General features: G+C 45.1%; 1 long non-coding RNA gene across 1 annotated transcript; it reads right to left on the reverse strand.

The window, feature by feature from the left end:
* Window positions 1-5,773: 5,773 nt before the first annotated feature.
* On the reverse strand, window positions 5,774-6,362 carry LOC142717418 (uncharacterized). Its single transcript, XR_012871848.1, has 2 exons — window positions 6,154-6,362; window positions 5,774-5,819 (listed from the first exon to the last, which is right to left on the reverse strand). It is a non-coding gene; the product is annotated as an uncharacterized LOC142717418 (long non-coding RNA).
* Between the last annotated feature and the right edge of the window lie 298 nt (window positions 6,363-6,660).

The following is a 6,660-nucleotide window of genomic DNA, read 5'->3' on the forward strand; positions in this document are numbered from 1 at the left end:
TACTTGTCTCCATTGACCTTTGTAAAGGTCTTTGGTACTGAATACTCCAGTGGGAGCATGGGCAGTGCTAGTCTTCTGAGTAAGCAGCATTACAGGAGTAAAGATTACTGGATCTTCAGGATCACTTGAGACTGGAGTTAAAGGTCTGGCATTAATGATGGCTGATACTCCTGCCATGAAAGTAGTCAAGCACTCATGGGTAAGCCTTGCTGTACCCACTTGCAGGAAGATGGAGTCCAGGATTCTCCGTGCTATACCTATCATTCTTTCCCAAGCTCCACCCATGTGAGAAGAATGGGGTGGGTTGAAAGTCCAAGTGCAACCTCGCTCACTTAGGTATCTTTCGACACTCATCGTATCCAGGTTCGCAGGAATTTGTAGCTCTTTGGCTGCACCAACAAAGTTTCACAGGCCCTCTGATAGCAATGAAGCGCCTAAGGGCATTTATGAAGCTTGAAGTGTCCATGGATTCAATTACCTCTATGTGGACGGCTCGGATGGACATACAAGTAAACATGACAGCCCAGCGTTTGCTGTTTGCATGGCTTCCCCTGGTGTATCGGGTAGCTACAGACCAGGGGCCAAATACATCAAGACCAACATTGGTGAAAGGAGGATCTGTACTAAGCCTGTCTGATGGAAGGTTGGCCACCTTCTGTGTTTGGAAAATACCCCGGAGTTTGCGGCAGATAACACATTTGAAAATGAATTTGCTCACACATCTCTTTGCTCCAACTATCCACAGTCCAGCAGCTCGTAGAGCCCCTTCTGTAAACAGCTGACCCTGATGTTTCACCTGATCATGGTAATGCTGCACAAGCAAAGAAGAAATGTGGTGATGACCAGGGATTAATACGGGATGTTTCTCTGTAAAGTCTATTCTTGCTTCCTTGAGGCGACCCCCAACTCTTAACAGGCCATCTTCAGCAATAAATGGATCAAGTTTCTTTAAAACATTGTCTTTAGGGTTAGGTCTCTGATTGACGATGCTGTAAATTTCCTTAGCATAGACTTCTTCTTGCACAGTCCGAATGATCACATTTCTTAACTGATCTAGTTCAGTCACTGTGTAGACATTTTTACAGCGGTGCCAGCCTTTGCAGTCATTGACATGAGCAGCCCGGGTATCTTTGAAAGAACGAGCCACATGGGCCAAGCAGGTGAAAGCACGAACAAGTGATTTCCAGGTCGAGAACCTACTGAACCGGCAAGATTTAAGGCAGCTGTCTGAAGTCACCGCCTGCAGTGTTGACACCTGAGGGCGGATTTCTGTATCTATGTCTGCATCTACAAGTCCAAATGCATCAGGATCCTTAGTGTTGGGTTCTGAATTGTACAAAAAAGCAGGGCCTGTAAACCATATTGTGTCCTTAAGGCGGCAAGCAGCAACAGATCGAGTTGCTAGGTCTGCAGAATTGTGGTCAGTAGGTACGAAATGCCATTGTTTTGGGCAGGTTGACCTCCTGATTCTTAGTACCCGGTTATTGACATACACATAGAAACGCCTGATTTCATTGTAAATATAGCCCAATACTACTTTGCTGTCTGTGTAGAACTCAGTGTCTTTGATCTCAATGTTCATCTCAGTTGTGATCAGCTCAGCTAGCTCAACTGCTAACACTGCAGCACAAAGTTCTAGTCTGGGTATTGTGTGCTCAGGGAGTGGTGCAAGTTTTGCTTTGCCCATGACAAACCCTATATAGCATTGTCCTTGGATGTCCACTGTTTTAAGATAGGCTACAGCAGCAATGGCTTTAACAGAAGCATCAGAAAACACACACAGTCTTTGTATTTCAACTTCTGTAGATGGCACAGGGGCATATGGACGTGCAACATGTAGACTAGATAGAGTGGTTAAAGAGTTCCTCCACTCTACCCACAGACCTCTCTTTTCAGTGGGAAGTGCATCATCCCAGTCGGAAGTATCACAAGTTAAATCTCTGAGTATTGCTTTACCTTGTATGGTGACAGGAGCTGCAAATCCTAAAGGGTCATACAAGCTGTTAATAGCAGACAGGACTCCCCTCCGAGTAAAGGGTTTTTCCTCCCTGCTGACTTGGAAGGTAAAGGTGTCAAACTTTAAGTCCCAGAGTAACCCAAGACTACGTTGCATGGGAAGAGTGTCAGTTCCCAAATCTAAGTCCCTTAAATCATTTGAGTGGTCGTGCGAAGGAAAGGCTTCCATCAATTCTTTACTGTTGGAGGCGATTTTGTGGAGTCTCAAGTTTGAACTGGCGAGCATTTCCTGAGCTCTTTTAAGAAGACTGATTGCACACTCATTTGTAGGCAGGGATTTTAAACAGTCATCCACATAAAAGTCTTTTTCTACAAAGTGTCTAACATCTGACCCATATTCTTTCTCACCCTCCTTCGCTGAATGTTTTAGTCCATAAATAGCCACTGCAGGGGAAGGACTGTTACCAAAGATGTGTACCCGCATGCGGTACTCTATGGGGTCTTTGGAGGGATTGTTCTCCTTGAACCAAAGGAACCTTAAGAAGTTCCTGTGTTCTTCTTTAACAAGGAAGCAATGGAACATTTGTTGGATGTCAGCCATGAATGCAACAGAGTCTCTGCGAAAGCGGAGAAGTACTCCTAGGAGTCGGTTGTTGAGGTCTGGACCTGACAGGAGGACATCGTTTAAGGAGACACCCTCATGTTTGGCACTAGAGTCAAATACCACTCTTATCTGACCTGGTTTCTTTGGGTGGTATACACCGAATATGGGTAGGTACCAGCACTCCTCTGTGTCCTTTAAGATAGGAGCTATCTCTGCATGATTATTCTCAAATATTTTTTCCATGAATGTAAAGAAGTGGTCTCTCATATCTGGCTTTCTCTGCAAATTACGTCTAAGGGAAGTGAAGCGTTTATAGACTTGTTCTCGGTTGTTAGGCAAGCGTTGTCATTTGGACCTGAAGGGAAGTGGTGAAACCCAGCTATTTGATTTATCTTTGACTATTTCCTGCTCCATTATTGATAAGAACAGTCTATCTTCATGTGACATTGCCACCTGATTGTCTTCCTTTGTTCTCTGGAAGACTGTGCATCCTAAGTGGTCTTGGTCCCTGTCATAGGCATGGTTGTCACAGGAGTTGCCTATGAAGGGACATGGCAGATGGATGCTGTGAGGTAGCTCTTTTATGAGGAAATTGCTTTGACATTGTTGGAAAAGAGAAGGGCGTCCATTCTCTAGTGTGCTAGTAAGCATGTTGTTAACTGAGGGTGGTTTGTGCACACTTCCTAGACAAACATCTCCTATAATCACCCATCCTAGGTCAAGTCTCTGGGCATATGGAGCATTGTGAGGACCATTGATTTGATCTCTAGCTTTGTGAACTCGTAAAATATCTCTTCCAAGAAGCAGGATTATCTGAGCCTGTGGATCTAATTCTGGTATGAGATAACTTATATGTCTCAAATGGGGTTGGTGTTTTGTAGCATCTGGTGAAGGGATTTCAGACCTGTTATCAGGGATCTGGTTACACTCAATTATAGTTGGTAAAGGCAAGGATGTGTAACCATCTATAGACTCGACTTGGTAACCAGTAGCTCTCCTCCCCGCCGTCTCAACAGTACCGGCACAAGTCTTTAGGGAGTAGGGAGAGCTGGGTCCTTTCATTTTGAAAATTTCAAAGAAGATAGATCTGGCTAGAGACTTGTTACTTTGGTCATCGAGAATTGCATAGACTTTAATAGCTTTGTCTTTGTGGCCTGTTGGGTAAACTCTGACTAGGCAGATTTTTGAACAGGACCTGCCACCTATAAGTCCTTTGCAGACCTCAGTACATTGAGAAGTAACTGCTGGTGTCTCTGTATCAGTGTTCATTTCCTCTCCGCCCTGCTCCTGGGCACTTACTGCAGGTGTCCATGGTGGTGGCCCAGGGTGTAAAGCTGTGTTGTGATCTGTGCTGTCACATTCTGTACATTTTACACTGACCTTACAGTCCTTGGCGAAATGTGATGTCGCTAAGCAGCATTTGTAGTAGATCTTGTTTTCTCTGAGGAAGGCTTTGCGGTCCTCTGGGGACTTCTCCCTGAAGGCTCTGCATATCAGTAGGGAATGTGGCTTCCTGTGCAGGGGACACTGCTTACTGGGATCCTGGAATCTGTCCTCTTGGTGACAGGAGCTTGAAGACCTGTAGGGATAACCTTTAAGAGAAACATCAGTTTTGTGAACTGCCACTGGTGTTTTATGCTGCTTGAAACCAGAAGGAGTGGCACAGGATAGTGTAAGATCGAAGCTAGGATCATTCCTAATTCTTGCTTGCTGTGTAATAAATTCCACAAACACACTGAAAGGAGGGAATAGTACATTGTGAATTTGCTTGTACCTAGAGCCATGTGTGACCCACTTCTCCTGCAGGTTGTAGGGAAGTTTTTGGATTATAGGGTTGACACCTCTGGCTGTGTCAAGGAATGCAAGTTCCAATAAATCTCCTTCTGCCTTGGCGACCTGTAGTTCCATTAAAAGGTCACTGAGTTCCCTACGTTTTTGGTAGCCTTTACTAGCTATTTTAGGGAAGTCCTCAATTCTTTTGAATAATGCACTTTCTATTACCTCTGCCGAGCCATAACACTCATCAAGTCTGTCCCAGATCATCTTAAGACCTGTTTCTGGGTAGTTTATGTTGATGGCCCTGATCCTCTTAGCATGCTCAGCAGATTCATTTCCAAGCCATTTCACTAGGAGATCTAGCTCTTCTCTGCATGACAAGTCTAAGTCTCTGATAACATTCTGGCAAGAGGATCGCCAAGCTCTATAGTTCTCAGGACTATCGCTAAACTTTACAAGTCCCTTGGTGACCAGCTCACGTCGAGCAAAGAACTTAGCAAAGTCTATTGTGGCTTGGTTAGTACTGAGACAGGTTGGCAGAGCATTGCCATGGTGAGAGTGTGGTGTGTGGTCATACCTGTTAGGAGTCTCTGCTTCAGGCTCGCCCGTGCCATACCGTTTTGGGGTGAAGAAACTTCCTGTATACTGGAATGGAGGTTGGGTTCTTTGGTGAGCAGGGAAGTTGACTTGAGCTGTGTCATTCTCTTGCTTGCAGAACTGTGGTCTGAGGTCAGCTTCCTGACGCAAGGTCTGGTGTGTTTGACTTGGCTCTCTGATGATCTCTTTTGTTTCTTGTGCAGTCTGAGGGTTACTGATGGAGTGTTGAAGGACATATTCTGAAGTGCGCTGTAGTGCATCTTTGGGATCCTGTTCTAGGCCTAGCACATTGCTATGTCTGCTGTGCTCATTGTCAGGGTATGCGGCTGCTTCTAAGACTTCTGCTTCAGCTATGGCAGCTGCTGCTTCCATTTCAATGGTGAGCTTTGCAAGTGTCGCTTCCAGGCGCACCCTTTCCAGGTCTATCGAGGCTTCCAAGGATGCTTGTCGTTGTGCCCTCTCTGCTTCCAAGGATGCTTGTTGTAATTTCAGTTGCATCTCTTGCTCAGCAAAGGTGGCCCGTGTCTTTGCTGCTTCAGCCTTTGCGCGGGCGATGGCGGCTGCATTGCCAACAGATGATGCCTTGGAGGAACTGACATGTGATCTTGTCTTGAGAGAAGATGTCTGGCTTCGTGACATAGTTTGACCGTAGAGATCGCCGTGTTGCCTGTTTGCAGGTGACTGCGTAGACAGTAGCAGACCTCAGTGTAGTCTTAATCCTTTCCTTCTTGATTCCAGCAGTCGTTTTACTGTCCTGCCCCCACTTCACGCACCCCCGGGGTCTATGTGGAGCTCGACAGGCAGCTAAACACCTTCCTACTAGCCAATAAATGAGACTGGTTGAAAGTCTGTAGCTTTATTAACTGGTCGTAGGATTAGGGTAAAACTGAGGAACAAACAAGAATATACATGCCATTAGATTACAGCAATACATAAGAACAAGGCACATTTAATAAATGTACTACATATACAGGTAACAGGCTGATATATATTAAGCCTATATACAAATAAACAGTAGAAATAACAGTTATAGTACAGTATGAACAGTGTATGGCAGTACAAATACAGTATAGGACCATACATGGCTGACCATGAGGCTAGGCCGAGCTTCACAACTACACCAACTGATATATTACAGTCCCATGTAACAGAGTGAATACTGTCCTAACAGTATCCTGTGGCTGCTGATAGCCAGTAATATAAACCATCTATCTGCTTACCGACTATACTTGGACGAGAGGGATGGAATGAATCAAAATGGTCTTCTCTCAGAGCAGATATAGAAGAGACTGCCCTTCTTCTTCCCAGAATGCTTTTCACCTTCTCATGGGTGGGGAAAACAAGAAATTACACAAAGGAGGAAATTACTAACACTGGCCACTAGATGGCACCTGGAGCACTAATTACTTGCATAGAAAATAACGTCACAAATCTCAGTCTATAACATTACGCCTATGAGCAGCACAACCTGACTGCGCACACCTACGTCTTAGTATATAAGATTAAAGGCACTTGCAAGCAATCATCACTTTCAGTTATATCTGTGTCCCTGGTGTGTCAGTGCTGTAAGGGGCCCCAGGTGAGTCTAGTAGCGCCCGTGAAGCACATGTCACTGCAGATGCAGCAATTGACCCTCTGTGGTCATGGGACATGTTGTAGGTCATCACACTGGATTGTTAACAAGGAAGAGCAGAGATCCGATTTTAGTACTATTTGTTTCCGGCATA

The sequence above is a fragment of the Rhinoderma darwinii genome, chromosome 1, assembly GCF_050947455.1.
Source record: "Rhinoderma darwinii isolate aRhiDar2 chromosome 1, aRhiDar2.hap1, whole genome shotgun sequence".
NCBI lineage: Eukaryota > Metazoa > Chordata > Amphibia > Anura > Rhinodermatidae > Rhinoderma > Rhinoderma darwinii.